At 45.8% G+C, this 14,451-nt stretch overlaps 1 long non-coding RNA gene across 1 annotated transcript in view; it reads left to right on the plus strand.

Moving 5' to 3' along the window:
- Positions 1-3,079: 3,079 nt before the first annotated feature.
- LOC121013036 (uncharacterized) overlaps positions 3,080-14,451 on the plus strand; it is a 106,809-nt gene continuing 95,437 nt past the window's right edge. Inside the window, exons 1-2 of the long non-coding RNA XR_005782470.1 lie at positions 3,080-3,252; positions 6,163-6,364. This is a non-coding gene — a long non-coding RNA (uncharacterized LOC121013036). The remainder of the gene's footprint in view (positions 3,253-6,162; positions 6,365-14,451) is intronic.

Here is a 14,451-nt window from a genome sequence, read left to right on the forward strand (position 1 = left end):
AGGGATGGGTGGGGGCAGCGGGAGGACATTTTTGAAATTAGGAGCATTACCCCCACCTGTATATTTACTGATCCTAGAGGTGAGTTAATGAAGTAAGTTTGAAAGATTGGGACCACAGAGACCTAATGTCGAGTCTCACCTCTACCCTGTCCTCGCTGGATCACTTTGAACAAAGAACCTGGCTCCAAGACTCTGTTTGACTATAATATGGATTTAATAATGGGGCCTATTTGATAGAGTCATTATGAGAATTAAGTGACTTGATATGTGTATAAAGTTTCTAAAACTGGATGTGGCATGCACTAAGACTTCAACCAATGTTCATTATTATTACTGTTAATAAATACTTACAGGAGTATTTGAAGGTTCAGAAAAATAAGAAGAAGGAATGCTGCCTCGATTCCCTCCCTCCGAGTTTGCTACTTTTCCACCATGGAATCATCATGGTATCACAATGTATGTATAATTTATCAGGCTGCTTTTTCCATTTAGCATTCTTTTGTGAACATCTTCTCTTATTCTTCAGACACATGACTTTTAATGTCTACAAAGTATTTCATAAACAGACATACCGTCATTTATTTAACTCTGTCCCTATTGTTGCCGTTCGGTGTGTTTTCCCCATTTTTTTTCTCCTTTGTAAATATTTTGGCATATAAATCTTTGTACTTTTGATCATTTTCTGAGGCTAGATTCCTAGAAGCAAAATTATTGGGTCAAAACATAAACATATGTCAGAATCTCAATTCAAACTGTGAGTTGCTTTGTAAGAAGAAGCAGTGCTTTACTTTGTAAAGCTCATTTGCCAAAGCCGTGCATGTCAACATTTCCCACTGGGCTGTCATTGGGAAAGGGGTAGTCGAATACTTAATGTCTGTAGTCAATCGAAAATTAATTTCCTGTTCCTTTTCTTCCTGGGTTGCCTAGAGGACTGTTGGAAATGGCCCTGACCGGGGAGTCCTTCGGGATCTCCTCCTCAGGAAGCCTCATGTACTCTGGTTCAGAGACGCTCAAGCCCGAGCCAACCTTGCAAGCCCAGTTGACCTAATTCAGTCTTCTGACCAGTGGAATGGCATCCAGCATCACATCCAGCTTTAAAAGCTTTCAGAAAAGGTGAGCCCCTGGCTTCTTTGCTTAGTCTATTGTTGTGTGGGTAATACCCCTTATTTGTTAGAAAGTTACTGCTTAAGCTCATCCCCTAAATCCTTGACCAATTTAGTCCTGTTAAGCAGAAGTCTTCCGGAACGTGCGGTCTCCATAGTGTGTGGGTGGTGACCACATCACAGGAGTGCTTTGCCGGTACCTTTCTAGGTCCAGCACAGGGATGCCTGCTACATGGCTTAGATATTGCTAAGCTTCTCCTCATGCTTCTCTTCCTTGAATATAGAATTTTCACCTTTCCCGGATTCACCCTTTCTATCCTTGCAGATGCTCCCCTCCAATCCAGGGCTCCCATTCTTCTAGCCTCAGATGCTTCTTACTTCCCTAAATGGTCTCTCTGCTGCTAAAGTGTTCCTCCTCCAGTCTGTCCTATGTAGAGCCACCAGGTTCGTCTCGCTTAGACATAGTTCTAAGCCTACCACTCTTCGCTGAGGACCAGATTAAGCACGCTCTTAAGGCCATCCATTGTGTAGACTCTGTTTCCTGGTTATCCAATAACACTTTCCAGCCAAATCATACTACTCTCTGTTCCCGAATGGGCCCAATCCTTGTCAGATTCGTTATTTTCCTTTTGCTTAATTGCCCTCCCTTTCCCCATGTCGCTCTTGAAATTTCAGGGGCACCTGGGTGGCTCTGTCGGTTGAGCGACGGACTTTGGCTCAGGTCACGATCTCACAGCTCACGAGTTTGAGCCCCGCGTCGGGCTCTGTGCTGACAGCTCAGAGCCTGGAGCCTGCTTCTGCTTCTGTGTCTCCCTCTCTGTCTGCCCCTAACCCGCTCGCATTCTGTCTCTGTCTCTCTCAAAAATAAATAAACATTAAAAAAAAAATTAAAAAGCAATAAAAAAGAAATTTCATCTACTCATCCCAAATATCCATATATGAAGCCTGTCTTAATGCCCTGTTGCCAGAATGAAAGCTCAGCCACCATGAACACCTGTGCACATCACTTCCCTTTTCTCAATTTTCCCCATAATACAATATTTTCTAATCCTCCCTTTGTCCCAATCTTGGTAGCTAATAACGATTATCTACCTTTATTATCTATCTCTTGTTATCTAATCCTCCCTTTGTGCTAGCCTCTGTAGAGAATAAACTCCTGGAAGGCTGAACAGTGCTTGCCTCTTCATTGCACCCCTTACATCCCCCCAGAGAGTGCCTTGTACATGGTGGACACTCAGGTTCTGAGACAGAAGTTCTCTGACACAGCCCCCCTCTCACACCGCCACAGAGTGGGAGCAGCACAGCTGCCTGGATTTATTGCTTTTCCCAGGAGAGGCAATTATAGTGCTTTATCTTCCCCTTTGGCTTTCAGCCAGTGGCTCTACACCTAGTTTTTAATTTTCTTTTGTTTGAAGGGATGTTCTGTCTCCTCAGTCAAAACAAAATGATGACGGTAATAAGAGTTGCTGCTATTTATTGAAAGACTACTATGCGCTGGACGTTGTGCTTTACATACGGGATCTCATTCATTAGTCTCCATATAAACCTTACAAGTTAGAGATATGATTATTCCCCTTTATGGATGAAAAAATTGAAGCTCAGAGAAGTTAAAAATCTTGCCCCCATGTCACTAAGGTAGATTAGAGTTTGAGTCAAGAGTTGAACCCAGATCTGTGGGCCCCAGTCCCTTCTATTGTGTCCCACTGGAAAAGGATGGCTTGAGGGTGGGTAGGCGTGAAGCTCTGGCTCAGTTTTCCTGGGATCTGAGAGCCTTGGGCTTTGTAGTTGGGGGAAATGCGTACTCCCACTGCAGCTCAATTATGCTAGTTATGCCAAGCCCCTGGTGCCCCTTCATCCTGTCGCATTGCCTACAGGAGGGCAGGGAGATGGCGTGAGGCCACTGCTTGGATCTGAGTGCCCCTGGTGCCCCCAAGGTCTTTGGCTCTACACATACTCTGTGCTTCTTCCATAGACCTCCAGAGCTCCCAGACCTATCACTGCACAAGGTACCCTGGACATTAAATTATCGGAAATCCGACAGTTTAACACAGTCTCCGGGTCATCTGTTTGCTGGGGAGAAGACAGTTGAATATGGGTGTGATGTATGCCGAGACTGAGACAAATGTCTTCCTTTAGGCATCAAAACTAGGTAAGTCGGGATAGTTCAATGCTAATTTTTAAAGAACTCTGGAAAATAGCATTCTAGCACAGTGCTTGAAATACACTAGTTATTTAATAGACATTAATTTCCCTTATTCCATCTAACATGTTAGCTTGTCACACTGGTTACCTACACACACAGTGAGCGGTGTTATATAGGAGAGTGACCCGGGCTTAGGGATCCTGAGTTTATAACAAGCAGTAAGTATGCCTGCCTTTTCCTCTGGTGGGTGATACTATCTCTACCTTTCCAGGTCATTTGCTATACAGATGTCCTTGAGAAGACATTCTGGAATAAAGGGAACTATAGCTTTGCTTGTAAGACATGTATGTAGAAATGCATGAGATCCATGAAGAATCATCTCCTAACACCCACCTCATGGATCTTTTTTTTGAGGATTAAATGAACTGACATATTATATCAGTCAGGATAGTTCAGGTTATGCTGCAGTAACAGATGACTTCCTAAGTTTCAGTATCTTAAACCTCCAAAGACATTCTTCTTGCTAACGCCACTCGCTCTTGGGAGTTAGCTGGGCACTCTGTTCCAGATTATCCTCACTCTGGGTCCTAACCTGAAGGAGGCTTCATCATGTGGCACATCATCATGGGAGAGGGAAAGTGAGTGTGCAAAATAGCATGCTGGCTCTTAAAACTTTATCCCAGAAAGAATGTGTATCTCTTCTGCTCACATGTCCATCCCCAAAGCAAGTCATGCGGCTAAACCTGACTTTGAGGGAGAAGGCAAACATGCCCAGAAGAAGATCTAAGATACTTAATTCGTGGGCAGCATGAAATACTACTAAAGAAATGCAAAGTCCTTGCACAAAGTTTGGCACCTGAGAAATCGTGGCTTCTCTCTTCCTTTCCATTCCTGGAGACATGAGTTTGGGAAGGGTCAAAAGTGTGGGTCATTGGTCCGGAGGAAGCTCATAGTGATCAGGGATTCAGATTATTCTCTGACTGTCTGTGGCTGTGGTCAAGAAAATGTGCAGGATTTCCAGAGTAAAGTTATGTGCCCAAGCTTGCAAATCAGATTAATCAATACTAATTGCTAACATGCATTCAAGTTCACAAGTTTGTTGGTCAACACTAACAAAGAAGGAACAAGAATTTCTCCCAATCCCCAATTATTGCACAGAGATAATAACTAGATTGAGAGAGAGAAAAAAAATGTTGATTTATTTTTATTCATGAAGCAACGCAATCACAGATTCAATAGCTGAAATACTTCCTGACCTGAACTGTTCCCCCCATCTGACTAGAAATCATTGAATGCCATAGAATGAAATAAACATTAAGGATCATCACAGCCTCCATGCTCTAGAGTTAAACAATGCCAGATGGGTATTAATTCATTTCTTCAAAAGATATTCATAAAGCTTCCCCTGCCCCAACCTGTCAGGTTCTGTGTTCAGCGTCTGAGTACAAGGTGCAAAACAAAACAGACATAGTTCCTGACTCCATGGAACTTAGAGTCTAGAGGGAAAAAAAAGATTGTAATAAAAGGAACCCTTATTCAAGGCTTGCTTACTAGGGCCTGGGCACCGGGCTGTGCAATGTTTGCATTTCATCAAAGACTCAACAGCCTGCGGTGGTTTATTATTCACAATAACCATGTGGAGGTAGTGGGAAGCATAGCTTTGACCCAGTGTAGTCAAAGCTCAGAAAAGTTATTCTACATATTCCGTGGGTACCAGAGTTTTTAGGACAGAATTCAGGTCTCAGTAGCTCAGCGTACAGATGTATCCACACCCAGACATCGTCACTAACCTGTATCACAAGAACCACCCTTGTTCATGGGCTGTGGATCCCCCTTCTCCAGGCTGTGCCTTGTCCTCATTTACATCCTCCATCAATGAATGAGTTAGAGAACTCAGTGCGCATCGATTAGGTGCCAGGCAATGCGCACCTACAGTTATCTTCCTACAATTACCTGCAAGGGTAGGAATGACTACGATCACTTTGCAGCTGACTAAATGGAGGATCAGAACATGAGAAGACACTTGCCTGTTATTCCAGGGCTCGAAATTGGTACAGGCAGCCAGGATTCGACCCACCCTGTCTGAGCCAGAACTCTTCCCAGGGCCACGATGTTGTTCTTCCTCCCTGCCGGCAGGCCTGACCAGTGGATGTTTCCAGACCTATAACCATGGCTCCCGCCTGACATCCCTAAGTCCCCCTGCAATAATGCCAGGTTATGAAATCCAGGCAGCTCTAGCAGAAGCAGACTCATTCTGGGAACACCTGCCTCTCCTTACGGCAACAGTATAGCTTCCAGCTCTTAACTCACCTATTCTAATGAACCCAGCAAACATTGATTAAGCAGTGGCAGGCCCTGAGGCTAATGCGATGAGCCCAGTGCAGCTCTGGTCTCCAAGGCCTTAAAATCGAGAGTGTGAGCGAAACTTAGAGCCACAGCAAGTAGAAGGCAAGTAGACTTAACACAGGGTTATAACAAATAAAGTGTAACAGGAGAACAAGGAGAGAGAAACTCCTACTAGGCAGTCTAGGAAGACTTTGGGGGGCGATGTGATTTTCAGGGCCTTGAAGGATGGGTAAGACTCAAGTGCTAGAAGCCAGGCAGTGAGGGGGATGGAGGGAAAGGGTGAATGTGAAGGAGCCAAGTCCTGCAGGCACAGGAAGGTGCTATTTCTCCCGGAAACTGGTAAGCCTAGGGAGAAGTTGTTTTTCCAGAACACTCCAAGGCTGACCCATTTTCACAGAGGCCCCAGGGAGGAGCAGCTTGTGGAGTGGGGGTGGGGGCAAGTGCGATCAGAGGGGCTGCTTCAGGGGTGAGCTGAGAAGAAAGAACACTCTGGACACTTCGAAAGTCTTATCCGAAAAGGAGCCATCTGGTCTGGTGCGGAGTACCAAGCAAACTTTTTATTTTCTTCAGGCATCTGGGCTTTGTGGAGGGATCTGCGGTGGCTCCCTGGGCTGGTGAAGGGCCAAATCTCTGGTGCCTGAAGCCTGACTGGTCCCAGCCTCCACACCTCTGCACAGAGCGGTCCTCACAGTGAGCTGCTGAGCTGACAGCTGTCTCTTTCGGAGCCCTTTGGGTCTGCCGCCCCATGCTGTCCCCTTGAGAGAGAAGCATGGTAGGCTTTTTTTAAATCCTGGCCAGTTACATCTGGGAAAAACAATCCAAATATTAATCCATCTGGAGAGAGAATGAATCCATCTCTTCTGCTGCTGCCTGTATCTTTTCATTCTCATTTCTGGATCTTTAAATCACATTATGAAGCCAGAATGAACGCCCTGCAAACCTGTCTCCTACCCTTCAGGCAGCCTTTTAGACCTTTCTTTGTGCCCTGTCTCCTTATGCTCCTGCCTCACAGAGCTCCTTTCATCTGGGTGTGGCGCAGCCCGTGAAACAGAGAAACAAAGCTTCACTACACCCCCATGAGGAAAGAGGCAATCATAACTTGCCTTCCTCCTGCCAGGGAGGGGACAAAACAAGGACGGTGCAGTGATTTGGTCACAGTTCCAGCTCCTCCTGCCACCCTAACGCAAGGATTTGGCGACAACACCCTGCACTCGTGTGCTTTCATAGGAGGGGACTTACATGTTCAAGAAGGAACTTGGTACATTTCTTCCTAAACTGGATCCTCCTCCTGCATGCATTGTTGGGGGAAAAGCAACAACCAATCACCCCAGCTGGGAACTTTCAACTCTCCCAGGCTTTAGAGATGTACCGGGGGTCCTAACGCTCATGCCTAGGCTGCTTCTCTCCAGTTCTCTGCGACTCCTTTCGGCGCCCTGCTTGCCTGCATTACTACCACAGCTTGCTCTCCACAGTCCTGTTTCTGCTGCGTTTCCCTCCAAATCCAACCTCCAGGCTGCTGTCAGAATAATCTTTCTGAAATACACTTAGATAGGTCATGCCTCTGCTCAAAACACTTGTCCTAAGATTTCAACCCCTTACCCTGGCCTAGAGGCTCCACGTTCCATGCCCCAGCGTACCTGCCCAACCTCCTTTTCCACCTGTGCCCCTCCACACTCTCCATAACTGGCCACTTAGAACCACTTTCTGTTCACTGTGCGTGATGCATCATGCCTTTGCTGGTGTTCCCATGCACGACTCTGATCCTCTGGCGCAGTTCGCTCCTTCGCGGCATGTTGTGTCTTTACTGGGTTTCCGTTAGGGCTCATGGTAGGATATCAGACATTGTTTACGTACTGCCTCATCTCTGGCCCCAAATCACCTGTGTGTTCTTTCTCAGCTAGTGTGGTGTCCTTCATCTTGGCATTGCCAGGACCCAGTGGAGTGCCTTGCAAATAGTCGATAGAGTTTGCTGAATCAGGAGGGTGATCACATCTGTTCACGGAAAAGGCAGAACTAACAGACAGGGAAACAGAGGCCAAAGACTGTTGAGAGGTTTTCCCAGTCTCGTGCTGTGAATTTAAGTAGCAGTGCAATGACTAAACCCAAGGCTTCTGGTTTCCAGATTATCACACCTCTGTAGTCCCTAGAACCAACACATCGAGCAAGCCTGTAGGGGAGAGTTTGTATTTCTCTATGTGTCACAGATAACCTTCATTCATATATTCAACGTGTACTTGTGTGTTTAACAAGTCAGGAAGGTCCCCTTTCCCATGAGAAGCTTGCTACTGGAAACAGAGAAAAATAGATAACAAAGTACATAAATCAGATATAAGGTGAGTGGACAGGAGTCAGAACAGGTGGAAGCTTAGAGGCCATCATAGGCGGCCCAGATTCTATTCTAACAGCAGTCATTGGCTTCTAAAAGCCAGGAGTTTGACAGCTGTGGAACAGGAGTTGGGAACAGAGTGACACAGGGAGAGGAGTTACTGCACTGCCTCTGAAGGATGCGACAGTGACTTGGACCAGGGTGGCGGAAATGCAGGTGGAACAAGGTGGACTGATTTGGGATTTATTTCAGACGAAACCTGCCCACACTTGCAATGGGTTGGTTGTGGCTAAAGTCTTTGGCCTGGAAGAAGGGTTATTAGCCATTGTTCTCATTTATCCCCATCAAATCGATGACCACAGAGGCAGTGTTAGAATTCTCGGGTCATCAAAAGATTCCAGCATTTGGTAGACACCCGTTATTTCTGTGAACGACCCCACAATATTTTATTATGTGAATGATGTCGTCAGAGCCTCCTTTGGGAGTCAAAGTTTGTCTTCTACCTCTTAAGGCCATGGGCAATGGCAATAGGACCCTGGATGGGACCATTCTGGGTTTGTGTGTGGCCCCTGGTTGTGCCTTGCACGGTTTGACGTGAGGGCCAGCATGGTATAGGAAGAGATTAAGATTTGAAGCTGTACAGTGCCCGTTTCAAGCTGTGTGACCTTGGGAAGGGTTTCCAACCTCTCGAAGCCTCAGTTGTCTCATCTATAAAATGAACTTCAAGAATACATGACTCACAGAGTCTGTGTGAAAATTTAATGACCGAAGTAAAGTACTTAGAGGGCATTCTTGCCTTTGATTCTCCCCAGAACCAATATGTGGGGAAAGAGGAAAGTTCGGGAAAAGGAGGGAGCATTCTTCACATTCCCTCCCAATAGCTTGGGCCCCGATGTAACTACACCCCCAGAACAAGAACCTTCATATTCCTAGTAGGTATTCATCTGGGTTTAGGGAAGAAAACAGTATGGGGCACTGTAAGGTATCCTTCTTACCAGCTAGTAGCTTGCTCTTTTCTCTGTCTCCATTGAGGGTAACCGTAGCTTGAGTAATGACAACATGATAAAGATGTCCATCTCCAGTCAATACCATGGCATCTGGTGTTTTGCATCTGGGCTTGCGGGGTAGGTGGAAAGTATAAGAGGAGACTCCTGTGAGGACCTTTCTCTTATTGACCTTCATATGAATGTGCGGTTTTGAGTTGGTGAGCAAAGAGGGGCACCTCTGTGGGCTGGCGTGAGCTCCTCTGATGTACGTCGTTCCTGGAAGATCACTCACCTGGAGACGAGGTAGTCTTTGGACAGGAGCCAGAACTTAGAAGGGGGTCTTAGTCAGGCGTGATAGGGAGTTTTCTGGCTTTCTTGGGACTCTGCTTTCTTTGATAAGGACTTTGGGGGATCTAAAGCAGGGATGACAAGTTGGTATAACTTTGGCTGATTGGTAGTTGATACCTAGAGACTGTGTCCAAGTCTGCGCTCAATGAGGAAGAGTGCTGTGGTTGATTGGGGATGTCTGCCCTGAGCAGCCTACAGGGACATGTAGCAGGTAGGTTGTGAATTGGCCATTCTTGGTATGGAGATTCGCGGGATCCCTCCAGGATGGCAGGGACTAAACGTGACCTTCACCACATGGAGGCAGAAGGGCAGCCAGGCAGGGAGACCTCCCCATTGAGGCCAAATACTAAAGATGGATAAACTACATTGTGTAAGCCAGATGATCTGAGTGCTTATTATTTTTGTTGACTTATCTTTTTGAGCCCCTTGCTCTTAGTGTAATCTTCCAAAACTTTTGTTGGCCGGGCCTCTGCCTTGTCACAAGGGACTGGTGGAGGGCACGTGCCTGGGCTGGAGGACAAAGGAGAGGGACAAGCCCCTGAAAACAGTGAGGCTGGCCATGGATGGCACCCGAAGACCCCAAGGAGATGGCGAGCCTCAGGGCCCATGCCTCCCTCCTCACATGTGGATTTCCTCTCCATTGCTAGCTGCAGGCCAGTGGAATTCTAATGTTCTATAGGCAGCATTCCATCTTTTTTTCACTTCACCTTTTCCAGAATTTTGCCAAAGACTATTGTCAAGATAGTTATTCAACCATTTCACTTCTTAATTCCATTAGGAAAAGAAGGGAAAACTACATAAGAGGGGAAAGAAACCAAGAAGACTGAAATTGGACATTTACCAAATATTTTTATGTATGTTTTTATTTTTTATGTATGTTTTTCTTTATTTTTTAAAAACTACCTTATTGAAGTATGACTGATGCTTAAGAGGCTGCACGTATTTAATGTACACAGCTCCATAATTTTGGGAATAAATATACATCTGTGAAACTATCACCACTTTCAGGCCATAAAAATCTCCCAAAGTTTCTTTCTGCCCCATCATCATCATCATCACTATCATCATCATTATTTGTGGTGAGAACACTTTTATCTCACAATTACCCTATGAAGTAAGCACTATTGTCACTATCTAATTAATGATGCAACTGAAGTTCAGAGAGGGCCGGGCCCAGTCCCCAAGTCTCAAACCCGGTGGAAAGCAGAGCCACACCCCTGGCCCCAGGCATGACAGTCCCCAGTGTGCATGCTCCTTGGCTCTGTCATACCACGGAGCGTGGTGGGGTTTGCAGTCCTGACAGGGAGCCACGGAAGGAGTGTGGGCTCCCCCAGGCTGAACGCCGGCAGGGATTGCTGCCCAGGAAATAGCCAGAAAGCTTCATCTCCCGTGGCAACCTGGCGTCTGGGAGGACAGGAGAGGGCTGAGGGCTGGGAAGCTCTTGTGCCCTTTGAAATGGGGAAGGGAGCATCTTCCCTGCCCAGAGGGGACACTATGAACCCAGGTGACCGCAACCTTCGCCCCACTGCTGAGCCCAGAATACCTAGAGCCTGAACGATGTTGTATTCAAGGGGCCCTTCCAGGAACTGCTGTCTGGTGCTCTGTGCTAAAAATGCTTGTAATCACAGGATTTACTTTACAGATTTCTTTTTTTATTCATAAAAATTCAAAGAACTGAATGGGGTGTTGCCTATGTGACTTTCCCCAGTTTGAATGGAAATTGTGTAGCTAAATCAGGGAGCGAGATGTCCTTGAGTTCTGTGTGCGTGTGCGTGCGTGCGTGTGTGTGTGTGTGTCAGGGATAGAGGTAGACATGATTTGACTTGATGTCACTATGAAATATTTTTAGAGACCTTTAGAATTCTCTGTAATTACACTATCTATACTCGGGCCTAGTGTTATTGTTCAGGTGACAAAATACTGGCTGCTAATTACAATAAACAAAGGATTTCATTTCTCTAAAAAAAGGAGTCCATAGCTTCTCTTTGCTTAAAGCAGCCTAAAATACCTACTGGGATTTTCTTCTTCTTTATTTTTTTAGTGGCTAAGACTGGCACACCAAGACAATTTTTATCATGATTACATTAGTATGGTTTGCAAACAAGGCAGCGTGTCTTCACACCTTCTGTCTGATGTGGTGGCAGAGATATTAGAGGGGTTTTGTGTAAAAAGTTTAAGCTGAAGCCTGGATTTTGTATGGCTTAATAGAGATGCTTATTCCAGAACTGTTCCCCTCTGGTATTGGTGTGCTGTGTGGACAGAAGTCTTGGGATTTTTCTATGCATTCACGAGAAAGGAATTGAGATTTGCAGCCTCCCTTTTCACAGATGACAGAGGAAGAGGAGGAAGAAAGGACAGGCCGCCTTGCCAGGGTGCGTGGGTTCGAGGGCTGCATTCTTTAGACATAAGGGAAGAGGCAGAGTGGTCAAGAACAAAACTCTGGCTCTGCTGGGATTTTATCTTATTTTTATTAAGTTTAAAAATTTTAATTCCAGTGTAGTTAATATACAATGTTATATTAGTTTCAGGTATACAATATAGTGATTCAGCAATTCTATACATTAGTCAGGGCTCATGGTAAGTGTGCTCTTAACCCCCTTCACCTGTGAAATCACCCGTCCCACCACCCACCTCTGCTCTGGTAACCATCAGTGTGTTCTCTGTAGTCAAGAGTCTGTTTCCTGGGTTCGTCTCTTCCCCCCCCCCCCCCCCTTGCTTGTTTGCTTTGTTTCTTAAATTCCACATAGGAATGAAATTACATGGTATTTGTCTTTCTCTGACAGACTTATTTGGCTTAGTTAGCATCATGCTCTGTAGCTCTATCCATATTGTTGCAAATGGCAAGACTTTATTCTTTTTTATGGCTGAGTAATATCCCATTATATATATGATATTTTTATAGATAACTATATATATTTATATTAGTAACTATATCACTTCTTTATCCATTCATTAGTCAATGGACACTTGGGCTCTTCCTATAATTTGGCTATTGAAAATAATATTCTGTAGTAAACATAGGGGTGCACGCATTCCTTTGAATTAGTGTTTTTGTATCTTTGGAGTAAACAGCCAGGAGTGCGATTCCTAGATTGTAGCGTTCTATTTTTAACTTTTTGAGGAAGCTCCATGCTGTTTTCCAGAGTGACTGCACCAGTTTGCATTCCCACACAGCGCATGAGTGTTTCTTTTTCTCCACTTCCTCACCAACACCTGTTATGTCCAGCGTTTTTGATTTTAGCCATTCTGAGAGGTGTGAGGTGATAGGTCATTGTAGCTTTGATTTGCATTTCTCTGATGGAATCTTAGTTCTGCCATATGCCGTGTGACCGGTGGCAAGTTACCTTACCTCTCTGAGCCTCATATACAAAATGGAAAGAATAATAGTACCTCCCTTATAGCATCGCTATGAGTGGATAGAAAGCACTTAACACAGCATTTATACAGGGAGTGTCCATATGTAGCTGGCTATTATTTTAAAGATGCGCTCAGTAAATGTGTGGTGAATGAATGAAGAGTGTTCTGATCGCAGGATGCTTTAGGCAGCGTTTTCAATTTTAAGTTGCGCTATGAAGAAAGCCTAACGAAGTGCCAGCCTCCCCCAGGAACCTTGTAACTTGTTTGTTTCCAACAAAGACGGCTGCTAATCTTCCTGTTGAACTGTGGCCATCTGCACTCTGCAGAACGCAGCCCCGGACTCTTACTGGGGCTGGAGTGGGAGTGGAATTAGGACTGGGCTGACCTAGCATGGGCCAAGGGTGCTGCCAGGCGCTTCGGTAGCTCTATATAGCTAATGCTTATTCAACTCTTGCCACGTGCCAGGCACGGTTATAAGCACTTTATGCTTGGAGCAAACAATCCTACCAACAGGTGCTATTGTTAGTCCCATTTTGCAGAGGATAAACCTGGGGGACAAGAGACTGTTTCAAGAGACTGTTAGGAAGTCTCTTGAAATCCCACAGTTTGTAAGTGACAGAACTGGGACCCAACATGGACATTCCCACTCCAGCATTCCCCCCGCCGCTGTGCTCTGGGGCCTCCCTGGTGCCTGTAAATCTGAGGGTGGGTGCCCTGAATAAAATTTATGTTATGGGTTGGCAACAGGACGCTGGTTCTCTGATCTACAGATGGCCCGGTGAGAGATATACCCAGGGTAGATCACGCAACTGGTGCCTGAAGCTGGCCTGGCTTAAATCTCCTACGTGTGTGCGTGTGTGTGTGTGTGTGTGTGTGTGTGCGCACATGTGTGCGTATGTGTGCATACACATCTGTTTGTGCGTCTTCTTAAGCATCACATGGGGCATAGACAGGCAAGTGAGAAATACACTTGTGAGGACCACAGGAGGACACTGTGTAACTGAATTAAGTGATTTTGAAGGTGAGGGAAGAAATGGATTTCCAAATACTTTGTGTTTGCTGCAGGGCTCTTAGAGATTCATCTTATTTCCATTTGCCCTTAAACATTTTTTAAAGCTTGCCTTTCTGGGCTGGAGATAAAGTCACCGTCTTCTCTAATTGTCCGCCTCCCCTAGGAATGCTCTTCCTGCTTGAGGCGAGGACATCTGACAGTCACCGAGATTTTCCTGGCAAACAGACTGCAGCATGTGCCCTGGTCTCCACCCTCCTGCCTTCCCTCTCCAGGGAGTACAGGGCTGTGTAAATCAGCCATGAGGAGGGCTTAGCAATTAAGGAACCTGACACCTAGGTGATTGCTCCATCCCCTGGGGTTTCCAAACCTTTTTGAACCATGAATCTCTATGTTCAGTGTAAATCCCAGACCCCCTGTGTGTGTGAGGCGGCTGAAAGTGGAGCTGCCCTGGCAGATGCTGGGGGTCCCGGGAGCCCACCTCGTCTCCTGCGATGACACCCTGGGGTAGAGAAAAGCGGTTTGAAAGCCCAGTGAGCAGCTCTCAGTTCCCTTCTATAACTCTGAAGACCAGCTTGTTTCTCTTCTGCCCTCCGTTCTTCTCATCTTCTGGGTGCCTGTGATCCACTGTGACAAACAGGCGTAGCTAGCATGCCGGAAGGATCAGAAGGCAGTGCTAAGGGGCCAGATTTAACACTCATTCTGCTCCAATCTTACTTAAAAAATGAGAGGTGATGGTGGCGAAAAATGTTTGGAAAGTGGAACAGTTTAGAGGTTGGGAACATGGCTTGTGGAGTCAGACTGCCTGGGTTCAAAGCCCAGCTCTTCTACTT

The sequence above is a fragment of the Herpailurus yagouaroundi genome, unplaced genomic scaffold (assembly GCF_014898765.1).
Source record: "Herpailurus yagouaroundi ecotype Mexico unplaced genomic scaffold, PumYag 197, whole genome shotgun sequence".
NCBI lineage: Eukaryota > Metazoa > Chordata > Mammalia > Carnivora > Felidae > Herpailurus > Herpailurus yagouaroundi.